This window comes from Carcharhinus amblyrhynchos, chromosome 24, assembly GCF_965287045.1.
Source record: "Carcharhinus amblyrhynchos chromosome 24, sCarAmb.v2.hapA, whole genome shotgun sequence".
In the NCBI taxonomy this organism is placed as follows: domain Eukaryota; kingdom Metazoa; phylum Chordata; class Chondrichthyes; order Carcharhiniformes; family Carcharhinidae; genus Carcharhinus; species Carcharhinus amblyrhynchos.
Window position 1 is genome coordinate 798444 of NC_137347.1, and position 23340 is coordinate 821783.

At 43.3% G+C, this 23340-nt stretch overlaps 1 long non-coding RNA gene across 1 annotated transcript; it reads left to right on the plus strand.

Moving 5' to 3' along the window:
- The first annotated feature begins 339 nt into the window (after nucleotides 1-339).
- Nucleotides 340-17435, plus strand: LOC145357979 (uncharacterized). The gene is made up of 3 exons (XR_013889404.1): nucleotides 340-957; nucleotides 11018-16686; nucleotides 16727-17435. It is a non-coding gene; the product is annotated as an uncharacterized LOC145357979 (long non-coding RNA).
- Nucleotides 17436-23340: the final 5905 nt, after the last annotated feature.

Sequence of the window (23340 nt, forward strand, 5' to 3'; positions counted from 1 at the left end):
ATTGTGACTAACAACGTTAAATCATGCGTCTCGATACTCCATCACACAGGGCCCAACCAGCGGAGTCCTGAGCACTGCAATGTAACAGTTAACAACAAAACCCAAAACAAAAACACATGAGGTTAACAAATACAAAACGTTAATGTCTTTATATACTGAATTTTAAAATGTATTTGCAATTTTCAGTGTTAATGTGACTAAGTCTCGGCAATCCCAGTCAGTTTACAGGGCTCAATGTCTTTATGATGAAATGAAAGATGATGGCTGATTTTTTTAAAGGAATATATCGCAGGACGGATGACTAAACCTTAACCACCTCGCAAAATGCACCAGGTAACAGTAATGCTAAATCTGTAATTTTAAGGCACTGATGTGTATATACAGCCTTTCTTGGTAACTATTATAGTTATAAATGGTTAAAAATGTAAACTTCCAAACATTAAAATAGGAAAACAGGAAAATAAATTTCTAATTAGTGTTAACTAGTGATAAACTTGTTCTGTTTTAACCCTGTCTTGATTAAAGAGTCTAAATTTGCCCATCATAATATGAATGTAATGCAACTCTTGCTAAACGCTGAATGCTTTAAATTTAAACTTGAAACAAAGCACACAAAAAATAGATCAGTCCAGGTAAAGCTTTAAAAGAAAATTGGTTTTGTCCTCTAGCACTAATAAAATGTATTTTAGATTTTGCCTATTTTAAGACTAATTTATTTTTACTGTATCTATTTTTCAAACTTTAATTCTGAAGTTTGTTTCAATTTATATAAAAGCTTGAGTTGCATGCTGCCCTTGGGTGTAATATAAATCTAATTTGCATGAATTACTCAAACTGTTTTTACCACATTATGCACTTTCAAGTTGTTGAGCTCTTACCAGTTTTTTCCCTTTGCAGGCATAGGGTAGTAACCCCTGCTGAATTCTGCACCCTTGGAGAGCTGGAAGGTGTGGCTGGGTATGTATGTACATCTGCATGCTGCTATTCTATAAATGTCTCGAGGTTTCCAGTATGACTGTTGCATAGGTCTTGTTGAACAAAGAAGGCCACTTGATTTGATCAAAACCAGTCCCTAAGAAAAGGGCACTTCTTGAAGAGGTGTCTGTTTTTGGGCGAGGGAATGAAATAAGGGTTGGGTGTTCACAACTGTATTGGATGAAAATGATGTAATGCCGCCAAGATTTAATGAGGTGGAATCTGATGTCTTTGCAGATGGCAACCAATAAACATTTGCTGTTTATTTCACTTTAGGTCAAGGAGTTAATTAACAACAGATCAGAGTGTGTTTCGTGTTGACACTCTTGCAAATGACCTCTCTAATGTTAAGATTTCGGATTGGAAAACACAACCCTGCTACAAATTGTGATTTACGGATATAACATGCAAACTGCCACTACCTCGGACCTCTTTTCAAATCACTGTCCAGCCCGAGTAGTCTTACATACAGACTGTTTTACACTTCTCTCTCTTTTATTCCTGTTTTATATCTCCTTCACTTCTGCAATCAAAGCTTATTTACTAGATACCTTTTCCGTAGCACGAAGACAACTAACTGAAGTTCACAAACTACTGAAATGAGAAATGTTTGCTCTGGAACTTGAGGCATTGCAGTTAGAAATGCAAGTGAGAAAGAAACAGAACTGCTTGTTGTAAATAGCAGCAGAATGGGCACAATCTACTGATATTTTCACCCCAAGAAGATTTGAATTCCCAATCATTTGAAACCAGCAACTTGTATGATACCGTTAAGTGTAGATTTGTTGTGTACAAAAGGAATCATCTGAATTAGATTCTGTGTAGTGATCTAATAGTTACACTATGGAATTCGCAACAGTAAAGTTCATATTGTAACTTTGTAAATCATGGAATGAAATTCAATAAGTATCAATTTATGGATGGGCGCTAGAAAATCTTCATGGGACCTTCCTGACTATTGTAAACCCGTCTGATTCACTGCCACGTCTAAGTGTGATTCCAGTTTTGCACTATGCGATTTACATCTGAGTGTTTGAGCTGAGCAATGAACACCGTTTTGTTAGTATTTTCACACTTGATGTGTAAAGTCCAGTGTGACACGGTGGTTAACACTGCTGCCTCACAACACCAGGGACCCAGGTTCAATGTCAGCCTTGGGTAACAGAGTGGTAACAGAGTAGGACTAGAGGGCACAGCCTCAAGATTAAGTGGGGGGGCAGTTTAGAACGGAGTTGAGGAGGAACTTCTTCACTCAAAGGGTGGTGAATCTCTGGAATTCTCTGCCCGTTGAAGTGGTGGAGGCTGCCTCGCTAAATATATTTAAGACGTGAGTTGATAGGTTTTTGAGAGGCAAGGGGATTAAGGGTTATGGGGAGAGGGCGGGAAAGTGGAACTGAGACACGACAGATCAGCCATGATCTTATTGAATGGCGAGGCAGGCTCGAAGGGCTAGATGGCCTACTCCTGCTCCTATTTCTTGTGTTCTTCTTATGAATTTGCACATCTCCCCCTATTTGAGCTCCAGTTTCCTTCCGCAATCCAAAGATTATGTAGGTTAGGTGGATTGGCCACGCTAAGTGTACATGGTTATGGGGATAGGAGAGGTGGTTAGCGACTCATTCAGAGCATCAGTGCAGACTCAATAGGCTGAATGGCCTCCTGCACTGTAGGGATTCCATGGTTCTGGTGCCAGTAAGGAATAATAAATATTTCTAAATCTAAATTAGATAATTCTGCTTGGTACAGCAAGATCTGTAAAGTACTGCAAGGTATACTGAATCACACTGAGGAAATTTTCTGGAGATTGCAGTTAGACATAAAAGTCATACAGTGCAGAAAGGGCCCTTTGGCCCATTGGGTCTGCTCTGACAATAACTACAATGAAAATCGCACTAATCCCATTTTCCTGCACTTGTTCCATATCCTTGAATGTTAGAATGTTTCAAGTGCTCACCCAAATTTTTTTAAATTGTAAGGTTTCTGGCCTCTACTACCTACCCAAGGCAACGCATTCCAGATTCCCACCGCCCTCTGAGTCGGGGAGGGAATCTTAAATCCTCTCCGAATCTCATGCCCCTTACCCTGAAACTATGCTCGTCCTGATCGACCCCTCAACCGAGGGAGCAGCTGCTGCCTATTCATCCTGTCTGTACCCCTTCACAACCTTATATACCTCGACCATGTCCTCCCCCTTCACCTTCTGTGCTCTAGACAGAGCAATCCAAATCTATCTGGTCTCTGTATGTGGGAACTCTGGTATTCTGAAAAGCAGAGCACTGCTTAGAGGATGGGAGATATAACAATTGGTCTTAAATCTGGTGAATTGTATTATTTTGCATTGTATTCCATCTACTGATACACCCGTTTCATCCAGGGCGGTGAGAGAAGAATTGCCTTTATCATGTTCCAGTTAAGTTAAAGATTCTGTAGAGAAATTACATTGTGCTGGAAAGATTGCAGACTGCTCCTGGGAATGAAATGTTGCTACATTTGGTGAGAATTAATCTGTCCTTTACTGCAAGTGGGAGATAAGGAGATTCCTGTTGACTCAGACCTTTGTGAAAGCCAGTATGAAAAGCAGAATAGCTGAAAAAGCTGTTGCATTGGGGTCATGTCGGGCTATTTGTGAAGCTGTATGTATTACATTTTGATATATTGTCTCCAGTGTGTAATAAAATTCAGAGAACAAAGAAAATTACAGCACAGGAATAGGCCCTTCAGCCCTCCAAGCCTGCTCAACTTACCCTTCTGGGGACCATATCCCTCTATTCCCATCCTATTCATGTACTTGTCAAGACGCCCTTTAAAAGTCACTACCATATCCGTTTCCACTACCTTTCCCGGCAGTGGGTTCCAGGTACCCACTACCGTGTTTAAAAAAAAACAAAATCTGCCTCGTACATCTCCTTTAAACCTCGCACCTTAAACCTGTGCTCCCTAGTAATTGACTCTTCCACCCTGGGAAAAAGCTTCTGACTCTCCACTCTCATGATGCCTTTCGTAATCTTGTAGACTTCTATCAGGTCTCCCCTCAACCTATGTCATTCCAGGAGAACAAATCAAGTTTCTGCAATCTTTCCTCATAGCTGATGCCCTCTATACCAGGCAACATCCTAGTAAATCTTTTCTGTGCCCTCTCCAAAGCCGCCACATCTTTCTGGTAGCGTGGTGACCAGAATTGAACACTATATTCTAAGTATGGCCTAACTCAGGTTCTGTAAAGCTGTAATATGACTTGCCAATTTTCAAACTCAATGCCCTGGTCAGTGAAGGCAAGCATGCCGTATGCCTTCTTGACCACCTTTTGCACCTGCATTGCCATTTTCAGTGACCTGTGTACTTGTATACCAGATCTCTTTGCCTATCAGTACTCTTAAGGGTTCTGCCATTTACTGTACATTCCTATTACCTCACATTTGTCCAGATTAAACTCCCATCTGCTATCTCTCCGCCCAAGCCTCCAACCGATCTGTATCCTTTGATGGTCGTCATCGCTATCCGCAAATCCACCAACCTTTGTGTCGTCTGCAAACTTACTAATCAAACAGGTTAGATTTTCCTCCAAATCATTTATATATTTTATAAATATCAAAGATTCCAGCACTGATCCCTGAGGAACACCACTAGTCACAGCTCTCCATTCAGAAACGCACACTTCCACTGCCAGTTTTGTAACCACGTTGCCAGCTCACCTCTGATCCCATGCACCTTCACCTTCTGCACCAGTCTGCCAGTTCAACATCACACCACAAAATTTATTGAATTGCTGTTTCCAACAAAATAGACAAAACACTTCTTTCACCATACTACCTTTTTTGATGTCTGGCTATAATGGATATACTTATGCAAAACTGACCAGGAATTTAAGATCTAGGGTCAGGTGGTTCTTCCCAGTCAGACTGGGATTGTGTGTAATTCAAAAGCAATGGAAAAACCAAAATCTCTCACTTCGTAACACTGTATGCAGAGTATTTGACTAGATTAAAGTTTATTAGTGTCACAAGTAGGCTTACATTAACACTGCAATGAAGTTACTGTGAAAATCCCCCTAGTCGCACCCTCCAGCATTGTGTGTGTACACTGGGAGAATTTAAAGTTTGTTTATTTATTTATTCATGTCACAGGTGGGCTAACATTAACACTGCAATGAAGTTACTGTGACAATCTTTAAACTCTAATCTGGCCAATGCACCTAACCAGTACATCTTTTAGACTGTGGGAGGAAACCGGAGTACCCGGATAAAACCCACATAGACATGGGAAGAACATGCAGACTCTGCACAGACAGTGACCTAAGCCGGAAATTGAACCTGGATCCTTGACGCTGTGAGGCAGCAGTGGTGATGCCGTTTTCTGAAACTAAAGGAAAAAATGCTTTCGGGTTGGTACAAAGCATCTTTCATGGTCTCTTATTTGGTAACGGATGGAATTCAAATATATTTATGTAATTGTTATGAATTTGAATAGGGAAGGGCTCATTCCTGTGCTGTAATTTTCTTTGTTCTTCCTTCCCATGTGGAAAAGTTATTTCTGCACCCCCTCCCCCACAATTTGTTGCTTCTGGGTGTATGTCAGTGAACCCCTCCTGATTTAATCCTTCTGATAGTAAATTGACCATTTCTGTAGTTCCTCTTTGTGATGTGGATCCCTACTTCATAGAATAATTTAGTCCTTCAATCAGGCTCCAACACCATACATCTCATGGCACCTTTCTATGCAAACACAGATGCAGCATTTTGCCTTTTACCTCTCTCAGCATGCAAGCCCCCAATCTTTCAAGGTGAAGCAGCAATTTACGCGACCTTTCAATTTGCATTTGCTGCTCACGATATACTGTCCTCTGCATTGGGTGACCAAAGGCAGATTGGGTCTTTTTGCACACCACAGTTCTGCCTGTGAGATTGATCCAAGCTTCCTGATCATCTTGAATGACGGAGCAGCCTGGAGGGGCTGAATGGCCTCCTGTTCCTGTATTTCATGGAAGATTGGATAAGTTGAGGTTATTTTCCTTGGAACAAAGAAACAAAGGTGACTTGATTTAAGATGTACAAAATTATGAGGGGAAGAGAAAGTGCACAGGATAAAATACTTTCACTTGCCAGAGAATTCTAGATCTGGGAGACATAGTTTCAAGCTAAGTGGCAGAAGGTGTCAAAGGCGCATAACTTTTTTACTCAAAGGGTAGCGGGTGTCTGGAATCTGTTGTCTGAGTTAGTGGTGGAGGCACAGACCCTAAGCTCTTTTTAAGAAGTATCTGGACCTGCACTTCAGCCCTGTAGCTGACAGCACTTATGGGCCGGATGCAGGAAAGTGGGAATGGAAAAGCACCTGTATGTCCTCAGGCTGGCATGGACAAGATGGGCCAAATGGCCTCCTGTGCTGTAACTTTTCTATTGTTCTGGTGGCCTGTCATTTTAATTTAAATTCCCCATTTGCCCTCGTGCTGACATCTTCAACCTTGGCTTGCAACAGATTCACTGTTGCAGTGAATCTCAGTGTGAGCTTAGGAGCAGCCCAGCACTTTCGATGAGGCCTTCTGATTCAACATTGAGTTCAACAATTTCAGACTGTAAACTCTGCCCCCTGATTTTGTTTCATTTATTTGTTTTTATCTTATTTTTGCTTCTCAGGCAGTTGTGCAACTGTTTCAGCATATCTTTTTCTTTTCCTGCCCTGTGCACTTTGTCAATCATCCTGTCTTCCATCCTATCGCAGTCCCTCCATTTGACATTACCCACCCACGCTATGCTCAAAATCTGTCACATCTGTAACTTCCCTAGTACTGACGAAAAGTCATGAACCTAAAATGTTAACTCCATGGAGTATCCTGCCTGGCCTGCTGAATATTCTTTCATGGGATGGAGTTGTTGGTGGCAAGGCCCTCATTTACTGCCCTTTGAGGGCAGTTAAGAGTTAACCAGATAGTTGTAGGTGTGGGGTCATGAGTAGGTCAGGTAAGCATGACAGATTTTCTTCTCTAAAGGAGAGTACATTAGTAAACTGGGTTTCTGTGACAACTGACTATGGTTTCATGACCATTGATACTGAAACTAGCTTGCAATCTGGATAGTTTTGATTAATTGAATTTAAAATCTACCAGCTGGCACAGTAGGGTTTGAATCATCGTCCCAGAACATTAGCCTAGATCACTTGTTCAGTGATCTAGTGGGTAGCACAGTGATTAGCACTAATACCTCACAGTACTAGGGACCCAGGCTCCATTCCAGCCTCAGGCCACTGTCTGTGTGGAGTTTGCAACTTATCTCTGTCTGCATTGGTTTCCTCCCACGCTCCAATGATGGTGAAGGTTAGGTGAATTGGCTGTGATAAATTGATCCTTAATGCCAGGGGTATTAGGGTAACAGGGATAGGGCCTAGGTGGGGTTGTGTTTGGTGCAGACTCAATGGCCTCCTTTTGCACTGTAGGGATTCTATGACGATCAGGAACAGATGAATTTGCTTACTTGGTATGACAACCAGGTTTCCGGCTCCTGAATGTTTGAGGGGGGCAATGACTTCATGTTATAGCTCAATTATTAATCCAGAGACACATCTTATGTTCAAATCCTGCCACAGCGGATGGTTGAATTTGAATTCAATATAAAATATCTGGAATTAAGAATGTATTGACGACCATGAAACAGGGATGGCACCATGGCCAGCACAGCTGCCTCACAGCGGCGGGGAGCCAAGTTTAATTCCAGCATTGGGTGACTGTGTGGAGTCTGCATGTTCTCCCCGTCTATATGGGTTTCCTCCCTCTGTCCAAAGACATGCAGGTTAGATGGATTGGCCATGCTAAATGTGATGTGGTGGCCATTACAGAAACTTGGATGTCTTGGGGACAGGACTGGATACTTCAGATGCTTCAGAAAGGACGGGGGGTGGGGGGGGGAGTGGAGAGTGGCACTATTGATCAGGGATAGTGTCATGGCTGTAGAGAAGGTGGACGCTGTGGAGGGATTGTCGACGGAGTCTCTGTGGGTGGAAGTTTGGAACAGGAAGGGGTCGATAACTTTACTGGATGTTTTCTATAGGCCACCCAATAGTAACAGGGATGTTGAGGAGCAGCTAGGGAAACAGATCCTGGAGAGATGTTGTATTAACAGGGTTGGTATGATGGGAGACTTTAATTTCCCAAATATCGATTGGAATATCCCTAGGGTAAGGTGTTTGGATGAGGAGGGGTTTGTTAGGTGTGTTCAGGAGGGTTCCCTGACATAGTATGTGGATAAGCCTACAAGAGGAGAGGTTATACTCGATCTGGTACTGGCTAATGAACCTGGACTGGTGTCGGCCTCTCAGTGGGAGAACATCTTGAGGAATAGTGTTCATAACTCTAATCTCCTTTACGCTAGCATTGGAAAGAGATAGGATCAGGCAAGTTAGGAAAGTGTTTATCTGGAGTAAGGGGAAATATGAAGCCATCAAGAAGGAAATTAGACAAGTAAATTGGAAGGAGGTGTTCTCAGGAAAAAATACCAAAGTAAGGTGGCAGATTGTCAAGGAATGTTTGTCTGGAGTTCTGCACGACAACGTTCCGATGAGACAGGGAGGTTTTTGTAGGTTACGGGAACCGTGGTGCACCAAAGTTGTAATGAACCAAGTCAAAAAGAAAAGTAAAGCGTACAAAAGGTTCAGAGAGCTAGGAGATGTTAGGGATCTGGAGGAGTATACGGCTTATAGGAAGGAAATTAGGAGAACGAGAAGGGGTCATGAGAAGACCTTGGCAGGTATGATTAAGGAGAACCCCAAGGCATTCTACAAATATGTGAAGAGTAAAAGGATGAGATGTGAAGGAATAGGATCTATAAAACGTGAAGGTGGGAAAGTTTGTACAGAACCAGTAGAAATAGCAGAGGTGCTTTAATGAATACTTTACCTTGGTATTCACGGATGAAAAAGATCTGGGTGGTTGCAGTGCAGGCTTGCAGTGGACTGAAAAGATTGAGTATGTGGACATTAAGATTGAGTATGTGTTAGAAGTTTTGAATAGCATCAAGATAGATAAATCGTTGGGATCGGATGGGATGTACCCAAGGTTACTGAGGAAGGTGAGGGAAGAGATTGCAGAACCTCTGGTGATGATCTTTGCGTTGTCGATGGAGACAGGAGAGGTTCTGAAGGATTGCGAATGTGGTTCCTATATTCAAAAATAGGGATAGCCCAGGAAATTACCAACTGATGAGTCTAACCTCAGTGGTTGGTAAGTTGATGAAGATTCTGAGGGACAGGATCTATGAACATTTAGAGAAGCTTAGTATGATCAAAAGTAGTCAGCACGGTTTTGTCAAAGGCAGATCATGCCTTACGAGCCTGGTTGAGTTCTTTGATAATGTGACTAAATACATTGACGAAGGAAGAGTGGTAGATGTGATTTATAGGGACTTCAGCAAGGCGTTCGATAAGGTCCCCCATGCAAGACTTCTTGAGAAAGTGAGAGGGCGTGGGATCAGGGGACTGTTGCCTTGTGGATCCAGAACTGGCTTGCCCGCAGAAGGCAGAGAGTGGTTGTAGATGGGTCTTTTTCTGCATGGAGTTTGGTCACCAGTGGAGTGCCCCAGGGATCTGTTCTGGGACCCTTGCTGTTTGTGATTTTCATAAATGACCTGGATGAGGAAGTGGAGGGATGGGTTGGTAAGTTTGCTGACAACACAAAGGTTGGTGGTGTTGTAGATAGTTTGGAGGGATGTCAGAGGTTGCAGTGTGACATAGATAGGATGGAAGGCTGGTGGCGAAGTGGCAGATGGTCTTCAACCCAGATAAATGTGTAGTGGTCCATTTTGGCAGGTCAAATGGGATGAAGGAGTGTAATATCAAGGGTAAGACTCTTAGCAATGTAGAGGATCAGAAGGACCTTAAAGTCCGGTACACAGGACTCTTAAATCGGCCTCACAGGTAGAGGATGTGGTTAAGAAGGCATATGGTGTACTGGCCTTCAATCGAGGGATTGAGTTTAGGAGTCGGGAGATGAGCGTTATAAGACCCTAATCAGATCTCTCTTGGAATACTGTGCTCAATTCTGGTCGCCTCATTAAAGGAAGGATGTGGAAGCTATTGAAAGGGTGCAGAGGAGATTTACAAGGATGTTGCCTGCATTGGGTGGCATGCCTTATGAGGATAAGTTGAGAGAGCTCAGTCTTTTCTCCTTAGGCGAAAGATGAGAGGTGACCTGATAGAAGTGTATAAGATGTATTGATCGGGTGGATTCTCAGAGGCTTTTTCCAAGAGCTGAAATGGTTGCCACAAGAGGACACAGGTTTAAGGTGCTGGGAAGTAGGTACAGAGGAGATGTCAGGGGTAAGTTTCTCACTGAGGGTGTTGGGTGAGTGGAATCAGCTGCCGTCAGTTGTGGTGGAGGCAAACTCGATAGGGTCTTTCAAGAGACTTCTGGATGAGTACATAGAACTTAATAGGATTGAGGGTTATAGGTAAGCCTAGTAGGTATGGATATCATCGGCGCAACGTGTAGACCGAAGGGCCTGTTTGTGCTGTAGTTTTTCTGTGTTCTAAATCTCCCTTAGTGTCAGGGAGATTAGTAGGGTAAATAGGGTTACAGGAATAGGGCCGGGGTGGATTTGTTGTCACTGCAGCCTTGATGGCCAAATGGCCTCCTTCAGCACTGTAGGGATTCTATGATTTTGAGGCTTTACCAATTAGTAGTCATCTTCTGGACTGGATTTGTCTTTTTTTATGGACAGGACATAGCTGGACAATTTTACACATTCGGGTAGATGCCATTGTTGTCACTGTATTGGAGCTGTACCAGAATTTTACACAAGTAGAAATGAAACTGTTTTAGTGCATGCTCTAGAATTTTCCTGGGCTTAGTATTCTATTCTGTATCTGCACACCCTGTAATCTGTGTTGTAAAGAAGTGAATGCTGAATGTTACCCTGGATCAGTCATGGAAGATGAATCTGGCCATTCATACATCTTTTGAAGATAATTGTTAAATTGGCCTTTTTTAAAGGAAAATACAATGGTCATGTCAAGTCAGTCTTCAGTGATCAATGTTTTTGTGTCTTTGACTCTCTGGCAGCTTCTCCCCCTCTCTGTCGCTGTGAGTGCGTTTTTGTCTCCGTGGTGTGCCACCCCCTGGTACCTGGTAAGTGTTTGCGCCGCATGTCTCCGGGAGTCTCCCAGTGGAAACTGATCCTGTTTATGCTATTGAATTGTTGATACTGGCACCATTACAAAAGTGCAGTTGGAGAACTTGAGCTTAATAAGCTCAATAAGTCATGCTTAATAAGTCCTAATATAATTGTGGGGTAATTAAGTGATATGTACTAGTGATTAGTATTGTATGCTCAAAGCTGATAATTTAAAACAAGATTAAATTAAAACTAAATGATGGAGTTTTGTAGCGCATGTGCATTAGAAATCTTGCCCTGAAGTTAGAACTGAACTTCTAAAACTTGTGTTCAGTTCCATACTAACACACAGATTTAATGTCCAATTCCACATTGTTTAACCCATAAGCTACACAAATACCAGGTAATGACCATCATCAATAAGAGACACTCTAACCACCCCATGCCATTCAATGGTGTTATCGTTAATGAATCCACCCACTGTCAACATCCTTGGGGTTATCATTGGCCAGAAATTCAACTGGACTCTCACATAAACATATGGCTACAAGAGCCGGTCAGAGGCTAGGAATACTGTGGTGAGCAACTCGCCCCTCGACTGTCTAAAGCCTATCCACCATCCACAAAGCACAAGTCAGGAGTGTGATGGAATACTCCCCACTTGCCATCAACATTCAAGAAGCTTGTCACCACATCTACAAACATTCAATCCCTCCACAAGTGACGCTCAGTAGCATCATTGTGTACTATCTACAAGATGCACTGCAGCAAATCACTGAAGATCCTTAGACAGCACCTTCCAAATCCATGACCACCTCCATCTCGAAGGACAAGGGCAGCAGATACATGGGAACACCACCAACTGCAAGTTCCTTCCATGCCACTCACCATCCTGACTTGGAAATACATTGCGATTCCTTCGCAGTCAGTAGTCAAAATCCTGGAGTTCCCTCCCTAAGGGCATTTTGGGTCAACCCACAGCATATGGACTGCAGCGATTCAAGAAGGCAGCTCACCACTACCTTCTCAAGGGGCAACTAGGTGTGGGCAATAAATATTGATAGGCAAGTTCCACACATGAGGACTGCCTCAACTGGGATCTTGGGTTCATGTCACACTACCTATAACTCTCATTTGCCTGGACTTGCAAAATCTCACTATCCTGGCTGGAGACAATACACATCTCTTTAACCTGTGCTTAATGCTCTCTCCACTCACATTGTACCTTTAAGACTTGATTACCTGTAAAAACTCACATTTTAACCATTATTTTGTAAATTAAATTTGTTTTTTATATGCCCTGTTTGTGAACACAGCTCCCACTCACCAGATGAAGGAGCAGTGCTCCAAAAGCTAGTGGCTTTTGCTACCAAATAAACCTGTTGGACTTAAACCTGGTGTTGTGAGACTTCTTACTGTGTTTACCCCAGTCCAACGCCGGCATCTCCACATAAATGCTGGCCAGCCAGTGATACCCATATCCTATTGAATGAATTATTTAGAAAAGCTTTTAATATCCAGTATCATCCTGTCTATCTCACAGATTGTCCAGTTTCATACTGTAACACACAGTTTCTGCCCAGTCCCATCCTGTCAAACCCACAGTTTCTGCCCAGATTTGAAAAGTTGAATAATATTCACTGGAGTCTGATATCCTTTTGCAATTACACACACTTGGTCTGTACACTTTTTAATTGGATCTTGGTTTCAATCCCTGCTGTGTACTATCTTTACTGAAGAACGAGAGAATTGAGAAATTAAAACATTATGAAGATCCAAGCAACAAAATGCTGCAATTACTTGTTACTATTCTGGGTATTTTCAAGCATTAACAAAGAAATTCTGAGCATTTTTCCTGCTGATCTGTGCAGCTGGAGCTGCTGCCAAGGAGATACCACGTTTCCTGATGAATACTGCATGCAAGGCCACGGAAAAAGCAACTGAACAGTAAAAAGGAACATCAATTGTGGGGCTATTAAACTGGTATTTGGTGTTCTGAAAGTCAAGGTTGCAAGCTTGGGTCTCATAAATGTTATGATGTTCACCTTGTCGATCTTTTTGACTGGGAGTGTTCCACCTGTTTGAATGAACATAAGAAATAGGAGCAGGAGTAGGCCATCTAGCCCTTCGAGCCTGCCCCGCCATTCAATAAGATCATGGCTGATCTGAAGTGGATCAGTTCCACTTTCCCGCTTTCTCCCCATAACTCTTAATTCCCCTGTCTATCAAAAACCTATCTACCCGTGACTTAAATATATTCAGCAAGGTAGCCTCCAGCACTTCAACGGGCAGAGAATTCCAGAGATGCACCACCCTTTGAGTGAAGAAGTTCCTCCTCAACTCTGATCTAAACTGCCCCCCTCTTATCTTGAGGCTGTGTCTTCTAGTCCTGCTATCCTTTCTCAGTGGGAAGAATCTCTCTACCTCTACCCTATCCATCCATTATTTTATACGTCTCTAAGATCCCCCCCCGATCCTTCTAAACACCAAGTACAGACCTAGTCTATTTGGTCTCTCTTCATGGGCCAACCCCCTCATCTCTGTTATCAGCCTAGTGAACCTCCTGTGCACTCCCTCCAAGGCCAATATATCCTTCTACAAGTGTGGTGACCAAAACTGCACACAGTACTCCAGCTGCAGCCTCACCAGTAGCCCTGTACAGTTGCAGCAAGACCTCCCTGCTTTTATATTCAATCCCCCTCGCTGTAAAGTCCAACATTCCATTCGCCTTCTTGATCACCTGCAGACTGGGTTTTTGCGACTCGCGCACGAGGACCCCCAGGTCCCTCTGCACCGTAGCATGCTGCAGCTTTTCGCCTTTTAAACAATAATCCCTCCTACTATTATTTCTGCCAAAGTGGATAACCTCACACTTACTAACATTATACTCCATCTGCCAGGTCCTCGCCCTCTTGCTCAGCCTTTCCAGATCTCTGCAGACTTTCCGCGCCTTCGACGCAATTTGCTTTTCCACTCATCTTCATGTCGTCAGCAAATTTTGTCACCCTACACTCAGCCCCCTCCTCCAGATCACCTATGTAAATGGTAAACAGTTGAGGCCCCAGTACCAATCCCTGTTGCACTCCACTAGTCACCAACTGCCAACCAGAATAGCACCCATTGATACCAACTCTCTGCTACGAAGTTAAGTGTCATAATAGTTAGACTTCAAATAATCACCAGGTATATTTGGCAGCAATTAACCTAGTCTTTCACAGTAATGGTACCTTTTAATTACAGTATCATTGCAGATCTTAAAATGTCTACAGTAAACTGATGCCCATTAAACTTAGAATCATAGAATCCTACAGTGCAGGTTGAAGCCATTCAGCCCATCAAGTCTGCACCAACCACAATCCCACCCAGGTCCTATTCCCATATCCCTCTAACCTATGCATTCCAGGATACCTAGCCTGCACATCTTTGGACTGTGGGAGGAAACTGGAGCACCTGGAGGAAACCCACGCAGACATGAGGAGAATGTGCAAACTCCACACAGATAGTGACCCAAACCGGGAATTGAACCCAGGTCACTGGAGCTGTGAAGCAGCAGTGCTGACCACTGTGCTTCCGTGCTGTAAACTTGGGCTCTGTCATTTCTCAAAAGGTTCCAGGCTGAGCAGTATATCAATGAAACATGTGAGGAGAGGTTTTAACCCAAGACTCGACTAATTAAATCAATGGCACAGGTTCTATTTCAAACCATCCTGTATGAATAAATGTTTGGAGATGAAGAATGAAGTACCAATAATCTTTGGGGAAAATCTCTACCTATTTTGATGAACCTGGTAGGTGAACATTTGCTAATAAATAAATTTTAAGGAAGACTCTGGATTCAGGAAGATATGTCTAACCAGCTGAACGTTTTGGATGTACCACTAAGATGGTGGATAATGTTAACACGCTCAATGTTAAAATTATGTTACCTTAAAATTATAATCAAGAATGTTCCTTGTACAGTAAGTGCTTCTGTTTATCAAGCACACTACCTTCTGATTGGTCTATTACTTGAGCAATAATAACAGAAAATGCTGCAAGTCAGACAGAACCGCAATGTTTACAGTCTCTCCATGGATGCTGCTGAGTTTTTCCAGTTTTCTGTTTCTATTTCAGATTTCCAGCATTGGCAGTATTTTGCTTTGCTTAGTTAAGCAATGCTGATGTGGTCACTGGGGAATTAGCAATCTACCCAAAAACATACAGCCACAAAGATGCACAAATCTGGATTCCTCTCCTTGACTGATTCTACTTCATTCGGGTCTGTGTAATAAAGCTTGCACAGTTCTGAAAACGATCAGTCATTTTACAAGTCACTCTCAGACATACAGCCTGCAGAATCTTGCCTGGGACTCGGGATCTGTGGTGTTGGAAAGGTCATTCTTCAGTACAGGGGATTTCCACGTCTTACGGACAAATTCCATGCAAGAATACCACGTGGGAGATTACTGGTAAAGATTTAAGATGCATAGAATTAGGAGAAAGATAGCAAGTGATTAGAAACTGATTCCAAGGAGAAGGAAACAGCAGGAGTTTAGTTATGTTTAGAAATTGGTAGCGATTGCCACAGATTTGTTCTGGGGCTACTTCTGTTCATGGTCCATCAATGACTTTAAAATGGGCCTAGGAGGAGAGTGAACATTGCAAGTGATACCAAGATAGCTACTTTAAACTAAGAAAAGTTTTAGCAAGGTGTGTAATGGGCATAAAGGGTCATTTAGCCTATTCAAAGCTGAGAAAGACAGATTTATAATGAGTAAAGGAATCAAAGGCTATGGGGTAAGGCAAGAAAGTGGATTTGAAGATTATCATATCAATCATGATCTCATTGAATAGTGGAGCAGAGTGGACAAATGGCCTACTTCTGCGTTTTATATACTAACAGGTAGAATTCAGTGTCCATAAGTCTGAGGTGATCTGTTTTGGTTTGTTCTGGTACTGCAGTTGCAGCAATGAGAATCATATTTCATGAAGAGCAGTTGGAGTTTAAATATACCGCATAGAAAATTGACCAAAGAACAGGAAACTGAAGGTCACATTTGCCAGCTACTACAGGGCACATGGGGTGGATAATATTCTAATGAGGCTCTCAGTTTTTGAGTTGTGCGTGCAGTTCTGGCCCCCTCATTATAGAAGGGATGTAATCACATTAGAGAAGGTTCAGAGGAGATTTATGAGGATGTTGCCAGGACTGGAATATTACAGCTACGAGGAAAGATTGGAGAGACTGGGCTTCTCCTTGGAACAAAGGAGGCTGAGGGGAGATTTATTTGAGATGCAGAAGATTGTGAGGGGTCTGGATAGAGTGGTTGGGAAGGGCTACTTACATTGGCAGAGAAGTCAGTGACTAGGGGATTTAAAGTGATTGGTAGAGAGGAGGTGAGGATTCAGCTTTCACCCAAAGGGTTTGGGGGAGGGGAGGGTTCTGGAAATCTTGTCTGAAAGGGTAGTAGATGCAGAAATCTTCAACTCATTGTAAAAATGTCTGCACCTGAAGTCCTGTCATTTTGAAGGCGATGAACCAAATGCTGGAAAGTGGAACAGGCTGCCTGGTTCATCTTGATGTGGGTATGCCGGCGTTGGACTGGCGTAAACACAGTAAAAAGTCTGACAACACCAGGTTTTAATCCAACCGATTTATTTGATAGTAAACGCACAAGCTTTCGAAAGCTTGTGCGTTTACTATCAAATAAATTGGTTGGATTAAAACCTGGTGGTGTCAGACTTTTTACTGGTTCATCTTGGTCAGTGCACACGATGGACAAGTGCCCTGTTAGGCTGTAAACATTTCTACATTTTCTAAATATTGGAATGGGAGGAGTGTGGGGCGTGGCAGTCATTAATTGATCCTTCAGGGAGTCAGCACAGTCTCAGTGGGCTGAATGGCCACCTCCTGTGCTGTAACATTTCTGTCACCATGGCAGTAAATTTCTCAGTAACTGAAAATTTAACGTCCCAAATCAACCATCAAAATCAATCAGATGTAATCTCTCAATTGTTTTGGATCTTTACTGAGGTTTTACTTGAAAGCCTCAGCATCTGAGGAAAGCCTGCTCGTGTGTCTCTGGATCTGTGTATCCAGTCTGTGACTGATAGCGATGCTGCATGCTGAGCATGTGTTCAAATCCCCAGAATGGAAAAGGATCCTCAGTACTGGGACATGTTTTTTCCAGTTCAAACAGGATTTTGTTTTTATGTAATGTATAACAATGTGTAATTGGTAAATTTTTACCTGATGAGAATTAATTTAGCAAAAGTTATATTTAGCTGACTGCTGGTTTCACATCTGTAATGGCTTTTGATTTTTGTCGGTGGAAAATTCATAGTTTGTGTATTTGAGCGATAATTGGATTTTAAATAAAGCTGTTTTTACTTCGCTTGGCTTTCTTGTTTTTTTAACAGATTCACTGTGTTTTGAAAGGTTCTTAACTGCGGTAAGCAGCACCATGGTTATGTTACAGAACTAGTAATTCAAAGATCAGGATTAATGAAATAACCAGAAAATGCTGCAAAAGCTCAGCAGGTCTGGCAGCATCCACAGACTGAGAAACAGGAGTTCATCTTCTGTGTTCGAGATTCTTCAGAGCAGGATTAATGATCTGGAGCATCTGTTCAAGTCTGGTGCAGGACCTGTTCAAACATTAGGGTTTTGCAATGGTAAACCAGTTTATAATGGGAGTCAGATCCAGCTCTGCAGGGTGGTAAGGCTGTGCTTTTGGGGTTGATATAATAGGACAACCAAGGTGCCTGCTAAATTCACTCTCAGCCCCAGACTTCTGAGGGCCAACAGTTACGGGAAATTGAACTATTCAGTCATATTTACGTGTGGGCTCAGTTACACTGCATGTTCTTAAACCTGGAGAGGGTTTCACCCTGTCCTAGTGTCCAATGGGTTTGTTTGGTATTGTCATTTGTGTAGAAGACAACCCCTGTCCAGTTTTTTTGATAGAACAGCCCAAGTGGAAATGCCATCTTCAGTTTAGAAACTATTACTGCTTCAATCATCTGATGGTAGGGATTTAACTAAGACTTCATCAGCCTCTGTTCATTGAGCCACTGAACTAAACCATCTATGTATCTGGAAACTCAACAAAGGCAAGCTCAGAGGCTGATGATTGACAGGTGAGGAGAATGTAAAACCCCCATCAATTAAACCTTCAGTTCAACTTGCTATCAGTATTTTGGAACAAGGAAGGTTTTAGTGAGGTGAGAATTGATCAGTAGTTGAAGCAGAATTGATCATGCTCTTAGATCATTATCTGATTCAATTGTCCCAAAAGTAGAAGTGGGCACACCCGGAGTAAACTCACGCAGTCACGGGGAGAACAAGCAAACTCCACACAGTTGACCTGGAAGCTGGAATTGAACCTGTATTTCTGGTGTTGGGAGGCAGCAGTGCTAACCACTGTGCTGCCCATAAACCCACCCATGTGTGTAATATTTATCAATTGCCACTTTGTTTAGCTTTTCCACACTTGAACCCCTTTTGCGGAGGGTGATGGAATCAGTGCGCCATTCCCAATAGTGCAACTGGCCAGGTGTATCACTTTCAGAGGTGACAGCGGATGCCTTAGTAATTATTTATCAAAATTCGCTGGAAGATTGGAAAATGGCTAATGTTACGCTGCTGTTTAAAAAAGGTAGCAGACAAAAGGCAGGGAATTATAGGCCGGTTAGTTTAACATCTGTAGTTGGAAAAATGCTAGAATCCGTCATCAAAGAAGAAATAGCGAGGCACCTAGAGGAGAATGGTTTGATCGAGCAGACACAGCACGGATTCCAAACAAAAGAACAAAAAAAAACAGGCCCTTCGGCCCAACGAGCCCGTGCTGCCATTTTAACACTACCAGTTCCCCATTCCCACCCCCCCCCACTCCACCCATGACCCTTGTCTATTGTTTTATGGCCATCCACATTGAGGGAAACCAATTTAGGGACAATTTATTCCTGCCAATCAGCCTAATAGCACATCTTTGGGGTGTGGGAGGAAACTGGAGCACCTGGAGAAAACCCACGCAAGCACGGGGAGAATGCGCAAACTCCCACAGACACCAGCCCAAATCCATGTGTCTGCACAGCAATCAGCGATAGTCACTGAGCTGTCGTCTTGCCCAGCATCTGGTCCAGTTTAAGCGTACACTAACGACATGAAGCACTAGTCCAATCTTGAGCAATCAAGAGCAGCCCAAGTACGACCCATCGTGTGTATGCCCCTCGTTGGACAACAAGGCAGACCAACTTAAAACCTGTGAATGAAAAAAAACATTATTATCATATACCATATCCATTTACCTTACCAGGGACGCCCCGTTAAGGGGAAGTCGTGTTTGACGAATTTATTGGATTTCTATGAGGATGTGACTAGTGCAGTAGACAGAGGGGAACCGGTGGATGTGTTTTTAGATTTCCAGAAGGCGTTTAATAAGGTGCCTCATAAAAGGTTGCTACAGAAGGTTAGGGTGCACGGAGTTGGGGGTAAGGTGTTAGCATGGATAGAGGATTGGTTATCTAATAGTGGCTAAGAGGGGACCTTATTGAAACATATAAGATGATTAGAGGTTTAGATAGGGTGGACGGTGATAGCCTTTTTCCTCGGATGGAGAAAGCTAGCACGAGGCGGCATAGCTTTAAATTAAGGTGTGGTAGATATAGGACGGATGTCAGGGGTAGGTTCTTTACCCAGAGGGTGGTGAGGGATTGGAATGCCCTGCCTGCTGCAGTTGTAGATGCGCCTAGTTTGGGGGCGTTTAAGTGATCCGTGGATAGGTTTATGGATGGAAAGGGATTGGTTTAGGTTAGAGGGTCATTGCTTTTTTAATTGATCGGCGCAACATCGTGGGCCGAAGGGCCTGTTCTGCGCTGTTATGTTCTATGTTTAATAGGAAGCAGAGAGTTGGTATCAATGGGTACTATTCTGGTTGGCAGTTGTGACTAGTGGAGTGCTGCAGGGATTGGTGCTGGGACCTCAGCTATTGACCATTTATATAGATGATCTGGAGGAGGGGGCTGAGTGTAGGGTGACGAAATTTACTGATGACACAAAGATGAGTGGAAAAGCAAATTGTGTGGAGGGTGTGGAAAGTCTGCAGAGGGATCTGGATAGGCTGAGCGAGTGGGCGAGGACCTGGCAGATGGAGTATAATGTTAGCAAGTGTGAGGTTATCCACTTTGGCAGGAATAATAGGAGGGATTATTATTTAAAAGGCGAAAAGCTGCAGCATGCTACGGTGCAGAGGGACCTGGGGGTCCTTGTGCATGAATCGCAAAAACCCAGTCTGCAGGTGCAGCAGGTGATCAAGAAGGCGAATGGAATGTTGGCCTTTATAGCGAGGGGGATAGAATATAAAAGCAGGGAGGTCTTGCTGCAACTGTACAGGGCACTGGTGAGGCCGCAGCCGGAGTACTGTGTCCAGTTTTGGTCGACACACTTGCGGAAGGATATATTGGCCTTGGAGGGAGTGCAGAGGAGGTTCATTAGGCTGATACCAGAGATGAGGGGGTTGGACTATGAAGAGAGACTAAATAGACTGGGTCTGTACTCGTTGGAGTTTAGAAGGATGAGGGGGGATCTTACAGAGACTTATAAGATAATGAAGGGGGTGGATAGGGTAGAGGTAGAGATTCTTCCCGCTGAGAAAGGATAGCAGGACTAGAGGGCACAGCCTCAAGATAAGGGATGGGGTGGGGGACAGTTTAGAACGGAGTTGAGGAGGAACTTCTTCACTCAAAGGGTGGTGAGTCTCTGGAATTCTCTGCCCGTTGAAGTGGTGGAGGCTACCTCGCTGAATATATTTAAGTCACGGGTAGATCGGTTTCTGATAGGGGAAGTAAAGGTTATGGGGAAAATGGTGGGGCAGGCTCGAAGGGCTGGATGGCCTACTCCTGCTCCTATTTCTTATGTTCTTATGAGAACATGCAAACTCCCCACAGACAGTAACCCAAGACTAGAATTGAACACAGGCTCCTGGTGCTGTGAGGCAGAAGCAGCAACCACTGTATCGCCCTATATATGCACTTACATTTATACTCAGCTGTGTTGAATGCTTTTTTGCCACCTGCATGCCACTGTCCAGATATGACATGTCAGTTAATTAGTTGCATAGTTGGCCACAATTGGACCCAATGCTACCACTTTATCTCTGAAAGGTGCCAGATCAGATTAGCCAGGAAGGGTAAGGTATCTCACAATTCCGAGCACCAGGCTGTTACTGTGTAATTTTGGCCATTAACAGGATAGTGCATCAAACCAGAAAGATGCAGCGTGGTAAATGAATATAAGAATAATGAAATATGTGAATTTCAATGTCAGCACCCAGTCATTGCCAGATATGTTGGCCGTTGACCCAATGACTGCAGCTTGTAACAAACAGCACACCTGTTTGCTGTTTACAACAGGCAGAATACTGACTGTAGTCAAGGTGCCAATGCTTACAAAATTCAGAACATAAAGCCCAAAGTGATTCTATGATTGGACAGCATTTACTGAACAACCCTAAGTGCACTGAGAATTACACTAACAACCAATGTGAGAGTATAACTCACTTACTGCAGACTGTGAGGGAGTGGACAGTGCGGGACTGATATATGAGGAGAGATTGACTTGGTTAGGATTGTTTTCGCTGGAGTTCAGACAAATGAGGGTGAAAGAACTTATAAAATTCTAACAGGACTAGTCAGGGTAGATGCAGGGAGGATATTCCCGATGGTGGGGGAGTCCAGAACCAGGGGTCACAGTCTGAGAATTCAGGGTAGATCATTTAGGACGGAGGTGAGGAGACATTTCTTCACCCAAAGAATGGTGAGCCTGTGGAATTCATTCCCACAGGAAGTAGTTGATGTCAAAACATTGAATGTATTCAAGAGGCGGGTGGATAGAGCACTTGGGGCGAATGGGATCAAAGGTTATGGGGTGAAAGCAGGATTAGGCTGTTGAATAGTGGAACAGGCTTGAAGGGCCAAATGGCCTCCTCCTGCTCCTATCTTCCATATATTTCTATACCGAGGGAGTGGATACTAAGGGAGTGGATACCGAGGGAGTGGATACTGAAGAAGGAAAAGAGTTAATGAATTTAATGAATTTTGTACTTAACGTATATCACAAACATAACCCTTCCTCATGGCTGATCTCCTCGAGCTTATACTGCTCCTGGCGTCAATGTAAATTATTTATTCATATTTTCCTAACTTGTTCATGTCTTTCATTCTTTAACTTTCATTTCCATAAAGACAGATAGTTAAATGTGACTATTATTTTACAGACATTGCAAACCTTACCTGTTTGTATTAGCTAAACATAGTTAAACAGCTGCAGATGGTAGAGTGCAATAAAGATTATTTGACAGGAGGACTCCTGCTGGGAAGCCGCGACCACACAAGTTACTTCAATGGAGAAGCTGCTGGAAAAGCTGTGGATCGTGACCATACCGATGGCTGTGTTGTGACTGAAGCTGCCAGACCAACTGCGGGTCCTGGCTGAAGCCGGGGGGCTGCATCATGACTGGAGTCGGAAGTGTTGCGAGTCCTGACAGATACCAGAATTTGCATCATGACAGGTGTTGGGAACCATAATGTATAAATACGCACACTTATTTGTGTTCAGAGAGAAGCCTGGTAAACTGCTGTTAGGTGCCAGATCTCTCCCAAAAGCTTTTGTAATAAACTACTGCACTTTGACTCACTAACAGTCTCAGAGATGTCCTTTTACCTACAACAATTTGGTGCTGAAACCCAGGATTCTGTTTGCGGGTTCGGCTGAATGGCCACAACCGGGGCACTGGAATAGAATGCTGAACTTAATAGAGTGAGTCAGACTACAGCGGATGATCATCTGTGACGAGAATCTGTGATGAGAGAATGTGAGAGTGAAGGACATCTGAACTGAACATATACGGACAAGGAGGCGCTTGTCTTTAACACCCAGCTTTAGACTGGTTGGTAAGAGGGGAAATCCCACACATGAAGGTCAGGAGACTGGAGAAAGAGATGCTTGGAGTGTGATGTTTAGACGTGAGTAAGAAAGAGACTGAGTGATCGCTGGAGTAGAAGGAAAAGCCGGCTTGATAGTGTAGGCTTACTAGTGTAAGCGGTGGTATAGAGGGATCCCTGACAGGTATCACCAAATTCTGATGAGAACGACTTAGGAGGGGAGAGCGAGAAGGGAGAATAGACAATTCCAGGTGGTGAGTATTATGGCGGAATTACAAGAACAGTGGGACCTCCCTCCCCGGCCTCCCCCCACTCCCCGGGATCCCTGATAAATGAATGTATGACTGAG